The sequence below is a fragment of the Mustela putorius genome, unplaced genomic scaffold (genome assembly GCF_011764305.1).
Source record: "Mustela putorius furo isolate JIRA1106 unplaced genomic scaffold, ASM1176430v1.1 tig00001419_pilon_pilon_pilon, whole genome shotgun sequence".
In the NCBI taxonomy this organism is placed as follows: Eukaryota; Metazoa; Chordata; class Mammalia; order Carnivora; family Mustelidae; genus Mustela; species Mustela putorius.
In genome coordinates, this window is record NW_025421736.1 from 388,625 (window position 1) to 405,308 (window position 16,684).

The window sequence follows — 16,684 nt, forward strand, 5'->3', positions numbered from 1 at the left end:
GAGCCTGCTCCCGCCACCCCCAACACCAGCCTCTCTGCCTACTTACGATTTCTGTCAAATAAATAAATCTTTTTAAAAATTTTAAAAAATAAACAGCATGATTGTGTTATAATTTATTTCTAATAATTCCAAAATCTGAAGTCTTTGTTTCTACTGGTTTTCACTCTGGTGTCTAATTTCCTTGTGTGTCTAGTCAGTTTTGTCTGTGTACAAATCAACATCCATAAAAGTATCTGTAGGGGCTTTTTTGGTGTTTTAGGATGAAGGTAACTTCCTCCAGAGAGGTTTTAAGTTTGCCCCTGCAGGATGCCTAAAGGCATTCACCAAACCAGAAAACTTTAAATTTGTGCTTGATTTCCCTGGAGCACCAGGCAATGTGAACCGAGGTTAGAAATCCTCACAAAAGCCAACCCACAGCCACAGGTACCACCCCCGGCTTCTTTCCTGTGGTATTTAAGAGTAAAAAGACAACCAGGGGGCAAGGATGGAGTGACTCAGAGGAGCTGCTCCTTCACTCCTGCCCTAAGGATGGAGCTTTTCCGGCCCCTTTTCCCATGCAGAGAATTTCCCTTGGGCTCTGCACCCTGAGAGGACAGTGGATCTTAACTCCCCTCTTCCTATCCTACAAGACCTCTAAAATCAAAGTCCCACTTTGACCCAATCAGCAAATGCTCTCAGGGCAAATGCAGATCCCGAGGTATTTACTCCTACTTCTGGTTTGTTCTTCTGGTTTAAGTCTAGAATTTCCTTGTTATATTGTCAGCTCTTTGTTTTTTTTTTGTTTTTGAATCCAACTTTTAGTTGTTTTCCGTAAGGTAGAGGGTAGGAGGTTAGAAGACAGTCCAAATAACCTAGCTCAACCTTTACTGAAAACATTTACTAATCACACTGCTGCAGTGTTCTGCCAAATAACCCTGACCAACAACTCTATACTGAAATTTATATTTTCTTATCACTTTGAGGAATGATTCCACTCTCTATCCATGCTAATGTGACATCTGTTGTAGGTAATCTACCCCTTACCTGTGACTTATAAGTTCTTCTCTCTGTTGCTAGACGATTTCAAAGTATGGACATAGGTTTCTTTTTTTATACCACCTGGGACATAGCGTGCTTCCTAAATTTGTGGATTTATGCTTCTTACTAGTTTCCAAAAAGGCAAAGCTATTACTATTTCGAATAATGCCTCTCCTCCAGGTTTCCTATTCTTCCATCCCGGAAACCACACACTTATGACCCAATTTTATTTCATCCTCCATTTCTCTCACCTCGTCTGCCACCCCCCATCTCTTGGTGCCGCAGGCTGGTCACTTCTTCAGACTCCTACTTCAGTTCACAAATTCTATCTTCAGCCACATTTTAATCTGTTTAACCCATCTATACAGAGTTTTTAACTTCAACATTGTTTCCACCTCTGAAAGTTCTACTTGGATCATTTTGCTACTTTGCTTTTCATTACTAATTTGTATCCTGCTTTGTATTACTTCAAACGCTCATACATTAGTGTACACACTACATCCAATTATCCAGTATCTGCAGGCCGTGGGGCATCTAATCATGCTAACTCTTCCTCTCAGGGGTGTGTATATTCTTTTTTTTTTTTTTTAAGATTTTATTTATTTATTTGACACAGAGAGACAGCAAGAGAGGGAACACAAGTAGGGGGAGTGGGAGAAAGTCCCCGCTGAGTGGGGAGCCAATGTGGGGCTTGAACCCAGGACCCTGAGATCATGACCTGAGCCAAAGGCAGATGCTTAACGACTGAGCCACCCAGGTGCCCCATGTGTTCTGACTAGAAGTTCAAGTCTGCTTAAATTTACTCTACAGAAATTCCAAGGCCAACGCTCAGTATGCCTTCCTCCGAAGATGATTTATTTTCTTTAGTAAGGAACAAGGGAGTGCTATCACAATTCCTCACTGTTTCTTTTCTTAAATTTTTTCTTTTTTGGCCTTTGGAGAGTTACCTTAGTTGGGTTTTCTTTGAGGGGGGTGGTGTTTTATTCTTTAAAGATTTATTATTTATTTATTTGAGAGAGAGAGCATACACACTCGTGCATGGGGGAAGGGAGAGAGAGAAAGAATCCGGAAGCAGACTCCCTGCTGAGTGTAGAGCCCGACTCGGGGCTCAATCCAAGGACCCCGAGATCATGACCTAAGCTGAAATCAAGAGTTTGGCTGGCTTAACTGACCTGAGCCACACAGGTGCCCAGGTTTTTGTTTTTGTTTTTGTTTTTGTTTTGTTAAGCAGGCTCCGTGCCCAGCGTGGAGCCCAACATGGGCTCAAACCCATAACCATGCGATTAAGACCTGTGCTGAGGTCAAGAGTCCGAATGAGGGGCACCTGAGTGGCTCCATCGGTGAAGTCCTAGGATCGGACCCTCCATCAGGTGCCCTCCTCAGTGGGGAGCCTGCTTCTCCCTCTCCCTTTGCCCCTGCCCCTCTGCTCCTGCTCTCTCACTTTCTAATAATAAAATCTTAAAAAAAAAAAAAAGACTCCAACGAGCCATACAGGTGCCCTGAGCATGTTAGTTCTTAATGCACTGAAACGCTCACGAGAAATCACATTTACTGTCATCTGTGCAGCATGTGACTGAAGCGCACCGGTGAGCCTTCTGAGAGCATCTAACACTGCAGGAAACCGCACCCTTCCCGGACTTTCATCCTCCATGGGGAGTGGATGCTCTGGATGGCGACCATGACAGCATCTGTGCCCTGTTTCACGTGCTCCCCACAGGTGAGAAAGAGAATGTGCCTCATTACATATGCAGGACTGGCCCTGTACTTCTGGGTTAGGGAGACCAAGTAACTTTTCCACAACAAAGTGTCTTAAAACCAGATACAGAAGAAGGGCGCCTGGGTGGCTCAGTGGGTTGAGCCGCTGCCTTCGGCTCAGGTCATGATCTCGGAGTCCTGGGATCAAGTCCCACATCGGGCTCTCTGCTCAGTGGAGAGCCTGCTTCCCAATCTCTCTCTCTGCCTCTCCATCTACTTGTGATTTCTCTCTGTCAAATAAATAAATAAAATCTTAAAAAAAAAAAAAAAAAAAAACAGATACAGAAGGATCAAAAAACAGCCAAAAGACAATAAACCATTCATACAGCTTCTGAACGAAGCATTTTGCAGTCAACCATTCTGAACTTCTTCAGTATATTTGCATAAATTACAACAAAGAAGAATTACAAAGGAAAATTATCTTACCTTCTATGGAAAGTTCTTGCTTAATTTTATATTCAAACAAAATATAAAAACATTTGGGATTTTTTTCTCAGATTGTATGTGACTTTAAGAGAGATTTTTTCATTCAGGACATTTATAATCTCTTCACCTGAAAAAGAAGAAAAAATTTATTTTAAGTTCTGCCTGTGAAAGCTAACCAAAATAGTAGAGAAAAGGCAAAAAAAATCAGTATCTTAACTTGGTACTCAAAGTCTCAGACTATTTTATGATTAAGGAATAAACATCCCCTTGCCTTTGCTCATGCCGGAGACAGCAGCACTGATGATGCACACCCGTGCCGTATCTGGGTAACCAGCTCAATGGCTGGAATGTCACATGAGAAAGGTCCCCATGAAGCTGTCCAGTTCTGTAACTATATGCCATCACCACTGGGACATGCATGTCTCTGGGCACACCAAGACAACGACTGGAGAACTCACTGATAAGTCATTGCAACTTCTAGAAAAGCGTTAGAACCTGGGACTTCTCATTTTCTATGTGCACAAAAGCCATGATTTTACCTTTTGAAAATTACACTTTAGCAAAAGAGACAGGGGACTGCTCTGGAGTACAAGAGACTTAAGAAACATAATCACCAAATGTAACATATAGACCTTGAGTCCAGTCAAAACAAATCAAATGTAATCACTTCCCATCAAGTGTATTTTCTGTTCTTATCAGTTTAACATCTAACACAAGTCCACTTTCGAGGATAACAGGTTACATGTCACACAGATTTTCGGAACTGGAGGATGGGACAGCGGCTGGCTCCATCCATCCTGCGTGACAACCTAGCGCTGCAGCACCAGGAACCGCGCTCCTACCTTGGGGGAATTAAAAAAAAAAAAAAGGACAAATCAAATGTAAAAAAGTTATATTTGAAGCTATTGGAGAAATCTGGATATGGACTACCATTAGATCATACTGGGAATTACTATGAATTCTTAGTTGTGATATGATATGGTGGTTATGTTTTTAAAAATAAAAACCATTCTTATCTGTTAGAAAAAGTGAGTATTCATGGGTAAAATGGTATTATTTCTGGGATTCACTTCTAAAATACTTCACCAAAAAACAAGAACCAGATTTTTAAAGTGTTAAGAGGGCAAGGGACAAGACGGGGAAGAAGCTGGGTGGTGAGTATGAGTGTTCCACTATAATGTTTTCTGTATATTTGTATATTTTTAAATTTCATATAAAAACCAAACAAGGGGCACCTGGGTGGCTCAGTGGATTAAAGGTTCTGCCTTCGGCTCAGGTCATGATCCCAGGGTCCTGGGAACGAGCCCCGAATTGGGCTCTTTGCTCAGCAGGGAGCCTGTTTCCCTTCCTCTGCCTCTCTGCCTGCCTCTCTGCCTACTTGTGATCTCTGTCAAATAAATAAAGAAAATCTTTAAAAAAAAAAAAAAGGTAAATAAATAAAAATAAAAACCAAACAAAAAAAGACAATCAAAGTTGTGCTAGTGAGCCAGAAATAAGTCAGTGTTACTGTTGGGTCCCCCATGTTGGGTCCCCCATGTTGGATCCCCCAACAGTGGGTCCATGGTCAAAGGAGCAAAGGTCAAGCAAAACTTTATTTCGCACCAAGCATCAAGAATCAAACCGACCGTCAAACAGACCAGTTGGGAGCACCCCTTACAGAGAAGGTGACGACCTCCCGGCCTCACAGACTAACTTTTATAGAGCAAAGACCATGTGGTTGGGCCTGGCCACACACAGGTGGCCAATGAGATTGTAACACACAGAGAAAGCTGCACAGTCATGCTAGGTCACACACGGGTAGCCAACTGAATTACAATTCACCCCATAGTAGCTATCTGCACTAGCCTATCACCTTAGTCAGAATTGGAGCCCAAAATGCGGGGCCCACACTCCTTGGTAGCTAGAGAGACAGCATGCACGATTGGATGTCTCCACCTGGCCCGACTCTTCCCTGCATCCGGGCTGTTATCTCCACCTGACCTGACCCACCCTTGTATTTGGGCTTTGTTACCTGGGACTGGTTTCTCCGACTTGCTTTTAAGTAAGTTGGGGGGAGTGTCAGTTTAAGTTTTACTGCACCAACAACAAAATGGCTGTTGAACCATGGTGGGGCCTCTCTGGCTAAATAGGCCCTTAATCTTCTGAAATAGGTCAACTCTTCTTAACACTAACACTTCATAATTAAAATTATTAAGTTAAAAAGTTCAATACTGGCTTTTCAGCACTTCATACCGTTTTCTTTTTTTTTTTTAAAGACTTTATTTACTTGACAGAGACACAGCAAGAGAAGAAACACAAGCAGGGGGAGCAGGAGAGGGAGAAGCAGGCTTCCAGTGGAGCAGGGAGCTCAATGCGGGGCTCGATTTCAGGACCCCAGGATCATGACCTGAGCCGAAGGCAGACGGTTAAGGACTGAGCCACCCAGGAGCCCCCATACACAGTTTTCAAAATAATGAAGTATTTCTAAAAGAGTGACTTTAGGCCTGTTTATTCTGATTTTAAACTAATGTTCATTTGTTTGTATTTATGTTCAACTGGGGGAAAGGGGATTTCTAATTTGCTATTGTTTATTTATTTTTTTTTTACTTATGTAAAATATGTACAGGTATCCAAAGTCAAAAGTACTTAAGAGGTGTCCAGACCAACAGAACCATTCAATGGAGAGCAGTGCGGCTGAGAGCGGAACCAAGACACCACGTGTCCCGCAGGCTGGGAGGTGTCCGGCGCTCCAACCTCTGCAACTCGGCACAGCAGCGGAACCAAGACCCTCCCAGAGCACCTGAGGCACACAGCAAAGACCCAGGTATTAACTACCAGAGCAAGGCTTCACCAGACAGATCTCCTCAAAGCGCAAAACCAAGACTGACAGGACCAAAATGATCTTCCAATCATCTGCCAGGACAAAACTCGAGATCATAATCCAGATACCAATATATAAAAAAAAGTTGTGAGACATACAATGCAGCAGAAAATTTAACTATGATTTTTTTTTAAGATTTTATTTATTTATTTGACAGAGATCACAAGCAGGCAGAGAGGCAGGCAGAGAGAGAGGAGGAAGCAGGCTCCCCGCTGAGCCGAGAGCCCGATGCGGGGCTCGATCCCAGGACCCTGAGATCAGGACCTGAGCCAAAGGCAGCGGCCCAACCCCTGAGCCACCCAGGTGCCCCTGATTTTTTTTTTCTTAATTAAAAAGCCGCTGTGGGTTTGTGGGGCCGCCTGGGTAGGTCCGTTAGTTAAGCATCTGACTGGCTCAGGTCATGATCTCAGGAGCCCCCCATCGGGCTCCTTGCTCAGTGGGAGTCTGCTTCTGCCTCTCCCTCTAGTTGCTGCTCTCCCCTCTTCTGCTAGTGCTCGCTCTCTTTCTCCCTCGTTCCCTATCAAATAAATAAATAAAACCTTAAAAAAAAAAAAAAAAAGGAAAAAGAAAAAGGCAGCCGGTGGGGAGGGGGCACCTGTGTCTGTTGAGCATCTAACTCCTGATCTTGACTCCGGTCGTGATCTCCGTGGGATCGAGCCCTGCACGGGGCTGCATGCTCCGCAAGGAGTCTGCTTGGCCCTCCGTGTCTCTGCCCCACCCCCGTTCAGGCTCTCCTTCTCTCTTTCTCTCTTAAAAAAAAAAAAAGCCGCCGGGGCGCCTGGCTGGCTGGTGGAGTGTGCTACTCTGATCTCAGGCTGTGGGTTTGAGCCCATGCCAGGTGTAGAAGTACTGAAAAAATCTCAGGGGTGGCGCAGTCAGTTAAGAGGCTGACTTGTGGCTTTGGGTAAGGTCAGGATCTCGTGGCAGTGAGATGGAGCCCTGTGCCCGGTTCTGCACTCAGTGCACAGTCTGCTGTGGACTCTCTCCCTCCAGCTCGCACGCTCTCTGTCTCTTTCAAATAAGTGAATAAAATCTTTGAAAAATAGGGCGCCTGGGTGGCTCAGTGGGTTGGGCCGCTGCCTTTGGTTCAGGTCATGATCTCAGGGTTCTGGGATCGAGTCCCGCATCGGGCTCTCTGCTTAGCAGGGAGCCTGCTTCCTGCTTCCCCCCCACTCTCTCTGCCTGCCTCTTCGACTACTTGTGATTTCTCTCTGTCAAATTAAATAAATAAAATCTTTAAAAAAAAAAAAATCTTTGAAAAATAAAATCTTTAGAAAATATATATTTTTTAAAGCAGCTATTAGAAACAGACAACAGGATGTCTCAAATGGTAGAATTAGCAGAAACAGACCTTAAGCAGCTACAATAAATATGTTCAAAGACTCAGAGGAAAAGACAGTGATAATGAGTGAAAAAAATGGAGTCGCAGACACAGAGATGGGAAAAATGGACACTACGTAGAACGACAAATGACTCTTCCAGAATGGAGAGTGAAACACCGGACGTAAAAACGTACACAGGAGAGACAGCAGGAAACTGGGAGACTGAAGACCATGTCAGTGACCCTAAGACAGAAACTACCCGATCCGACTGAAGGGGGAAAAACGTTTGCTTTGTTTTGTTTTGTTTTTTTAGAGGGGGGGGGGGAAGAGAGGAAAAGAGAGAGGGAGAGGCAGAGGGAGAGGGAGAGGCTTTAAGCAGGCTCTCCACCCAAAGAAAAGGTCTTTTAAAACGGAACAGAGCTGGGGGGCCTGGGTGGCTCAGGGGGTTAAGCATCAAGTCTGGACTCTACTTAGGCCACAATCTCGAGTCCGGAGACTCAGACGGCGCCCGCTGGGGATTTTCTCTCCACCCTCCCCTCCCCCACTCAAGCTTCTGCTCTCTCTCTCCCATTTAAAAAAAAAAATTAACAGAGCCAAGAAAGGAAGGAAGGAAGAAGGGAAGACCAGAGCATCGGGGACCCGTGAGACCTTGTCACTGGCGGCGCCCACCACATCTGTAACTGAAATCACCGAGCAGTGTGAGAGAACGGAGCGTAAGAACACAGGAAGAAACCAAAACCAAATTTTGTAAAAAAAAACTCTAAGAAAAAAACTAACAAAAGTCTCACCCCATTCCTTCATCCTGCTTCCCTCCTTCCAATCTAGCTATTTTTATTATTTTTCTGATTTATTGCTTCGCTGCAAATATATACTTTTTTTCATATTCTTTCTAATATTTCTTGCACAAAACTACTATTCTGTATCTTGGTTTGTTTTCGAGGTTTTGTTTTTTTTTTTTTTTTTTTTTTTTCATAAAACAATTCCTGGGGTACCTGGGTGGTTCAGCAGACTCTTGATTTCAGCCTAAGTCATGAGCTCAGGGTCCTGGGATTAAGCCCCACGTTGGGCTCTGCCCTCAGGAGGAAGTCTGCTGGAGATTCTCTCTCCCTCTCCCCCTCTGCTCCCAAGCCACCCCCCCCAAATAAGTCTTAAAAACAAAAAGAAAGAAAGGCCTCTTCCTTGCTCCTTTTCTATTTTTTAAAGATTTTATTTATTTGAGGGAAAGAAGGAGGGAGGGCAGAGGGAGACAGAATCTCAAGCAGACTCCATGCTGAGCCAGAGCATGATGCAGGGCTCGATCCCACACGCCCGCCATCATGACCTGAACGGAAATCAAGAGCCGACACTCACCTGACTGAGCCAACCAGGTGCCTCACCTTTCTCCTTCCTTTAAGTGAACGTTTTTACTCATTTTAAATATAGTATAAAGGAAAGCACACAAGTCAAAAATGAAGAGCTCCCTAAACTTTCACAAAATAAACCCATTTGGGGATCCAGGTGGCTCAGTCAGTTAGGTGTCTGCCTTTGGCTCAGGTCATGATCCCAGGATCCTGGGACCAAGTCCCACATCAAGTTCCCCACACAGCAGGGAGTCTCCCTCTCCCCTCCCCGCTGCTTGGGATCTCCCAATCTCTTTCTCGCAAATAAACAAATAAGATCTTTTAAAAATAATAATAATAGGGGCGCCTGGGTGGCTCAATAGGTTAAAGCCTCTGCCTTTGGCTCGGGTCAGATCTCAGGGTCCTGGGACAGAGCCCTGCATTAGGCTCTCCACTTGGTGGGGAGTCTGCTTCCTCTTCTCTCTCTGCCTGCTCTGCCTACTTATCTGTCAAATAAATAAATAAATAAATAAAATAATAATAATAATAAACCCATTCATGCAGCCACACCATCCAGTTTAAGAAACTGGATTACCAGCACCCAGAAGTACCCCTCATGTCCCCAAAGGTGCCAACCACTGTCCTGACCTGAATCATATCACCCTAGATTCATGCCCCTTGTGATAAATGCACACCACTCCTTCATGCTGACTTACCCCTAGCGAGAGACATGTTGTTTGCAGTGTTTTGGTTTTTTTTAAGATTTTATTTATTTGACAGACAGAGATCACAAGCAGGCAGAGAGAGAGAGAGAGAGGAGGAAGCAGACTCCCTGCCAAGCAGAGAGCCCGATGCGGGGCTCGATCCCAGGACCCTGAGATCATGACCTGAGCCGAAAGCAGAGGCTTAACCCACTGAGCCATCCACACGCCCCTGCAGTGTTTTGCTATAACAAATAATTCTGCAATGAGCAGTCTTTTGCAAAATCATTTCCTATTTCGGCCAACATATCTTTAAGACAGATCCCTAGATGTGGGATTGCTGGGCCAAAGGGCAAATCCACATACAACCCTGCAAGATACAAACCCCCTCCAGAGGCACCGTACCATTCTGCGTTTCTACTGGCAAGAGGGCAGTTTCAACACAGCTTTGCCTAAGAACATACAGTTAAAATTCTGGATTTCTGCCAATATGTAAAATGATCAACTGTCCCAGTCTGCTAAGAACTGAGAGATTCCCCACAACAGAGGACTCTCAGTGCCGGACCCAGCGACGTCCGGGGCAAACCAGGACAGCTGGCCACTCTACCAGTATGGTGGGAAGTAGTGTCTCCGTAGAGCTTCGATTAGTGTTTTTATTACAAGGAACAGTCAGCATCTGTTCCGTTACATAAGGTCCGTTTTCATTCATTTTCCATAATCTATTCCCACCCTTTCCCCGTTTTTCTCTATCAGGTTCTTTTCTTTTCTTTCTTTTTTTTTTTTTTTTTTAAAGATTTTTTATTTAGTTATTTGACAGACACAGCAAGAGAGGGAACACAAGCAGGGGGAGAGGGAGAGAGAAGCAGGGTTCCAACAGAGCAGGGAGCCCGATGTGGGACTCGATTCCAGGACTCTGGGATCATGACCTGAGCCGAATGCAGACTCTTAATGACTGAGCCACCCAAGCGCCCCTATCAGGTTATTTTCTTGTTCTTCTCAGTTTCTATGACTTCTTTTATTAGTAGTAGTAGTAGTAGTAGTAGTAACTGCTACACCCAATGTGGGGCTCAAATTCACAATCCTGAGATCAAGAGTAGCAGTCTCCTCTGGCTGAGATAGCCAGGAGCCCCTCTATGAATTCTTTTTTTTTTTTTTAAGTTTTTATTTAAATTCTAGTTAGTTAGCGTATGTGTGCTAGCATCAGGTACACAGTTCTTTCAACTATTAGAGATAAAAGCTCTTGGGGCACTGGGTGGCTCAATGGATTGGGCCTCTGCCTTCGGCTCAGGTCATGGTCTCGGGGTCCTGGGATCGAGCCCCACATCGGGCTCTCTGCTCGGCGGGGAGCCTGCTTCTCCCTCTCTATCTGTCTGCCTCTCTGCCTACTTGTGATCTCCCTCTCTGTGTCAAATAAATAAATAAATAAAAGTCTTTCAAAAAAAAAAAAAGCTCTTTGTTATGACAGAAATTCAACATCTTTTTTTTAATGTCATTTGTCTTTTGACTTTGCTTATGGTGATTTTTGCACTGCAGTTATGAATGAATCAATCTGATCAGTCTTCTTTCACTGTTCTAGGTTCTAAGTCATAGAAAAGCTTCCTCACTCCTAAGTTAGAAAGAAACGCGCCTGGTCTGCTTTCAGCACTCATACAGTTTAATTTCTCACCCTGTAATCCCTGTCTTAAAGATATGTTGGCCGAAATAGGAAATGATTTTGCAAAAGACTGCTCATTGCAGAATTATTTGTTATAGCAAATCCCTGAAGTAATTATTTCATTATTTGTTCCGACTACACAGGAGTTAAAGAGAATAAGATAAAATGCCCTAAGGTCCACGATAAACAGGACGACAATCTATGTAAGAAACCTGTCTCCAGGAAAAGCATAAGTGAGCACATGCCACCACTCTGTACTGCCAGATTTTGGTTTTGTTTTCTTTAAACATTTTCTATTCAGTTTAATATACTGTCTGCTGGGAAATAATAAGCCAAAGAGAAGCAGTTCTCCCCTTTTCCAGCAGCTACTGGAGGAAGTCCTGTGAAGAAATGGAGGCAGAATGAAAACAATGTTTTAACACCTAAGCAGACATCACACACTAAGAATCGATCTATCGTATCGGAGAACTAAACCAAAATCTGAAGGAAGAAACTGCTATCTGGGACAGACATCCCTAGAGGTTAATGACAAAAGGATAGTCAACACCGCCCAGGTCAAAGTGTCTTTTCACATCTTGAAAAAGAAAAGTTCCGAAATGAAATGTATATAAAATGGGAAGAGAATGTTCTCAAATTCAGGTCTCCTGTGGATAGTACATTAAAATCCATCAGATCACACCTGTTCAGTTTTCCTACCTAAAAAAAGTTGTACCTAAACCTAATCACCTTGTCAATCTCTTCACTAGAAATGTGAGAGAAAGGAACAAGTTAAATAATATAAAAAGAGCAACTAGTGAAATCCAGAATGTGGGAGCTTACGGGACAAATAACCAAATTTCTCCAACCAACCAACAACACAGGAAGGGCAGTCAGCCCTAGGAACAAAGGATTTAAGAGACATTCAATAAAGTGAGACACTTTAACTTCGATTCAAACCAAGCAACTACAGAAGGTACGTTTTTAGGCTGAGCATAGATCAGAGATCAGCAGGCATGTAAAAAGGGCATGATTTCACAATTTCTACAATTTGCTTTTAAATATACCAGGGGGAAAAAAAGAAAAAAGATTAGGAGGAGTACAGAGAGGCAAAACAAGATTGACAAAATGTCACAACTAGTGAAACTATAGGAGTCAAGGGCAGGGCTGCCCCAGGATGGGCCACTTTCTTTTTTTTTTTTTAAGATTGTATTTATTTATTTGACAGAGAGATCACAAGTAGGGAGAGAGGCAGGCGGAGAGAGAGAGAGGAGGAAGCAGGCTCCCTGCTGAGCAGAGAGCCCGATGCGGGACTCGATCCCAGGACCCTGAGATCATGACCTGAGCCGAAGGCAGCAGCTTAACCCACTGAGCCACCCAGGTGCCCAGGATGGGCCACTTTATCATAAAGATTATTCTGAGTTAAAAAGCTATCAAAACCCAGCAAATCCAGGAAAAGCTGTTTACCTCCCCCTCAACTGCCTGCAAAGAATTTAGGGAGTGCCTCCAAGAAGAACCCGCTCACCATGGCTAACTACATCATACTGCGAAGGAGGTAAGGCAGGTGGGGAGAAGCCTAGCAAGGCGTGTCTGACCCAAATCCTCTCCGAGCGGCAGCAAACATTTGTTTACCAAACCTTTGCTCTTTTTCCCCTTCCTGTGACCTGCGTTCCTTCCGAGTCCCAGACCCCCACCCCTCACCTTAGTTCAGAATGAGAATATATACTATTTTGCCTGTCTTTGGAATTTCCATATCTGTTTGGATTCCCCATCCATACAAAATTAAATTACATTTTCTCCTGTTAATCTGTCTCGGTCCGGCTGGACCTTGATTGGGACAGAACATTCTTGCTTCCAGACGAAGCTGAGGAATGGGCACCTAGAGATCTGTTGCACGATCATCTTTACCTGTGCCTATGGGTAGGTGTGTAATTACCCATCAGAAAACTCACACCTAGGGGCGCCTGGGTGGCTCAGTGGGTTAAGCCGCTGCCTTCGGCTCAGGTCATGATCTCAGGGTCCTGGGATCAAGCCCCACAACAGGCTCTCTGCTCGGCAGGGAGCCTGCTTCCTCCTCTCTCTCTGCCTGCCTCTCTGCCTGCTTGTGATCTCTGTCTGTCAAATAAATAAATAAAATCTTTAAAAAAAAATAAAAGAAAAGAAAAAAGAAAAAAAAGAAAAGAAAAGAAAACTCACACCTAGAGTCTTGGTCTCATTCGAAGCATCTCAGGGGACCTTAAAAGGAGAACACCAAATCGAAGAGAAGACAACTACTGCCCCGGCTACACAGACCAGTCTCTGTCAAATGTCCAAAGGCAGGACTTCCCCCGGATGTGGGAGGCCAGGTTTCTCCCGCTTAAGATGGAGAATGTCCAACCAGTCCCTGGAAATGGGTGTTTTGAAGGCTGTCTGGGACAAGTCGCCCAGACTGCATGGGGTTCCTTGGTGAATCAATCCTAGGGAGGATTTTCGTAGACCATCCCCAGGAAATAATGAGACAGTAGAAGTGTCAGACAGCAGAGGAACGGGAGAGATGCGACTTCATGACAACAGGTAGTCAGGCTGTCTAATATTAAACTGACAGGAACACACAGTACAGTTGACCTTAGCCAAAAGGCCAAGAAGCAATCAGGTTGTCGAGCAGCAGATGACTCAGCGAGCCTGGCTTGGCCGCCTAATGGAACCCCCACAACAGTGCAAAGGCTAACAGCTGAGCTTCAGAGTCTGACCTTCTAAGAATGACATCCTCTTCTCCCTGAGCCAGGTAGAGGGCCGCGGGCATCTATCCTCAGTCACATCCCCAGCCTTGAAAAGGAAGGAGCAGCGGACACCTGCCAGGACCTGGGGGAGCCCCAAGGACACGGTGCTGAGTGAGACCAGCCAGACACAGGACAAATCCTGTCTGGCCCCACTTCTAGGAGGCACCGCAGTGGTCAGACCCAGGGACAGAGTGGGGCCCCGAGGAGGGGGGCTGTGGGGGGAGAGTGTGTGATAGGGACAGTTTCAATTTGGGGAGACAGAAAAGTTTTGGATACAGGCAGGGGTGACGAGAGCACAGCCAGGTGAATGTGCTTAGTGCCTCTGAAGTGCACACCTAAAAATTATTAAAATAGTAAGTTTTGGGGCGCCTGGGGGTCTCAGTGGGTTAAGCCGCTGCCTTCAGCTCAGGTCATGATCTCAGGGTCCTGGGATCGAGTCCCGCATCGGGCTCTCTGCTCAGCGGGGAGCCTGCTTCCCCTCTCTCTCTGCCTGCTTGTGATCTCTCTCTGTCAAATAAATAAATAAAATCTTTAATTAAAAAAATAAATAAAATCTTCAAAAAAAAAAAAAAAAAGAAAGGAGGGAAGGAAGGAAGGAAGCCAGCTCTACTCAGGTATCTACTCAGATAATATCCTGAACCTTACACTTCTGGACCAAGAGCCGTCTTCCGGCGGCAACAGGGAAGGCCCAGTCTCCAGATTTCCAGTTCTTCAGCCATGTCCCAGCGCAAGGGCTGTGGCGCAGAGGGCCGCACGGTGGGAAGGTACTAAGGGGAAGGAAGCAGCTGGCCAGAGACCACAGCAGGTGGAGCAAAGCCTGCAGCAGGAGCACGAGGCCAGCCCTGGGGGCAGGAGTAGATCCAGGGCAGCCACCTACACCCCTGCAGGAACACAGGGCCAGGGGACACGTCTGCCAGTATCTAAAAGAAAGGCAAGAAACCCAAATTTTCTTAAATCTCCAAATCTTCAAATGTTAACTAATTTAAATTTTTTTTATTTTTATTTTTTAAAATATTTTATTTATTGGGGTGCCTGGGTGGCTCAGTGGTTTGGGCTGCTGCCTTTGGCTCGGGTCATGATCTCAGGGTCCTGGGATCGAGCCCCGCATCAGGCTCTCTGCTCCGCAGGAAGCCTGCTTCCCTCTCTCTCTCTCTCTCTCTGCCTGCCTCTCTGCCTGCTGGTGATCTCTATCTTTCAAATAAATAAATAAAATCTTAAAAATATATATATTTTTTATTTATTTATTTGATAGAGATCACAAGTAGGCAGAGAGGCAGGCAGAGAGAGGAGGAAGCAGGCTCCCTGCTGAGCAGAGAGCCCAATGTGGGACTCGATCCCAGGACACTGAAATCATGACCCGAGCTGAAGGCAGAGGCTTTAACCCCCTGAGCCACCCAGGCGCCCCCTAATTTAAATTTTTAATCCCATGTAGGCCAAGACTATGTAGAGTAAGGGATCTTCAGCTGACGGTGTCTCTGCGGGAGAGGTGGCCTGCCTCTGTGCCCCCGCTGACCCCAGCCTGGGAGCCGCGAGGATGAGATGGGACCCACACAGACAGAGAGTACCCAGCTCCTATCTGGCCTTTCGTGAGAACTCCACAACTGACAGCGAGCCTGACTGGCCCTGCTTAGGCGGCCGCACAACCCTGGGGCTTCAAGCTTCCAGCTTCTCCCTGCCACTGATGGAGCTCAGCAGGTGTCCCACCAAAGTCTCAGAAAGGGCATCCATACAGAGCCTCACCAGACACCTTGAACAAGAGCTCTGTCTGGCCCTAGCAGCTTCTCCCCTTCTCCCGGGTTTCTCAAGAGCTCCCTCCTAGCTGTTGAGTGTGAGTGTGAGGAAGAGAAGACTCAGAGCAAAAGCTGAACACCTCTCTGCTCAGTGCTAGTAATCGCAGCTGCTCTGCCTGGTTAAGGGTAGAGCCCGCTGGCGCTGTCAGCACGTACCCTCCTCTTCCCTCCTGGAGACATACAAAGAGCCCCATTCCAAGAGCCCATCAGCACAGCAGACCTGAGCATGGGGGTAGGGGAGGCTCTCTGGCATGAAATCCAGCTTCCATCACTGACTAGTCCTACAACGCTGGGCATGCGCCCTGTGTGTGTGTGATGCAAGTAAAAACGTGACTCAGCGACAAGGAGCTGTCATGACTGCCCCCACCCGATCTAGAACAGTGGCCAACACCAAATGCCCGGGGAGAAAAGGAGACAACGACAGATCTTCCTCCAGTCCCAGGAAGCGTCCAATACCTCGTGTAACGGACCGCGCACCGTACTCGAGGGGAAAGACGGCGGGGCTGTCAGGGTCTCGGCTGTCCATCTCGTGATCGCGGGCTGACTGGGAACTGTGGCCGCGGCCCAGCATCATAAGGGATCGTACCACAGATCACTAGCACGGAAAAGATCCAGATTCAAAATGCCAAGTACAGTTTCTGCAGAACGCGGACCGCTTTTGTACCCCTGTAAAGCTGAAAAATCAAACGTTGAACCGTTGTTAAACTGGGGCCGCCTCTACAGGGAGCCAGAGACATACCACAGCAAGGCCCGGCCGCGCCTCTGCCCCACGACAAATGACACCGGACAGTGCCTGCACCGCATCTGTTCTCGTCCCCATACCCTGGGCCGGGACTCCCGGAAGGACAGAGACGTGGAGACATGTGTGTAACAAGTGCGTCGAACAGGTGGCATAAAGCCCAACAAGCGCCGAGCAGAAACCAGGGCGGTGGCCAGAGGGGAGCCCACACCAGAGCACAAGACAGGGAAGCCAAGGGAGCCGGACGGCAGGGGGCCCTGCCAGGGGAGAAGAAAGCAGCAGGGGCTGCCGACAGCAGGCAGTGGCCCGCCGGGCCCAGCCCGCACAGCGAGCAGCGGAGGCCTCGAGCATTTCAGGACCAGCCAC

At 46.2% G+C, this 16,684-nt stretch overlaps 1 protein-coding gene and 2 pseudogenes across 3 annotated transcripts in view; 1 reads left to right on the forward strand and 2 right to left on the reverse strand.

The window, feature by feature from the left end:
- Positions 1-16,684, reverse strand: part of PPP6R2 (protein phosphatase 6 regulatory subunit 2) — an 84,535-nt gene that overhangs the window by 55,277 nt on the left and 12,574 nt on the right. For 2 of the 3 annotated variants that reach the window (XM_045087559.1, XM_045087560.1), the window contains exon 2: positions 3,199-3,325. The gene's annotated coding sequence lies outside the window, so the exon portion shown is untranslated. Of the gene's footprint in view, positions 1-3,198; positions 3,326-16,035; positions 16,254-16,684 lie in introns of all 3 variants that reach the window. The other variant, XM_045087561.1, reaches the window with a different exon arrangement.
- Positions 3,861-4,041, forward strand: LOC123394089 (annotated as a pseudogene).
- Positions 13,559-13,659, reverse strand: LOC123394090 (annotated as a pseudogene).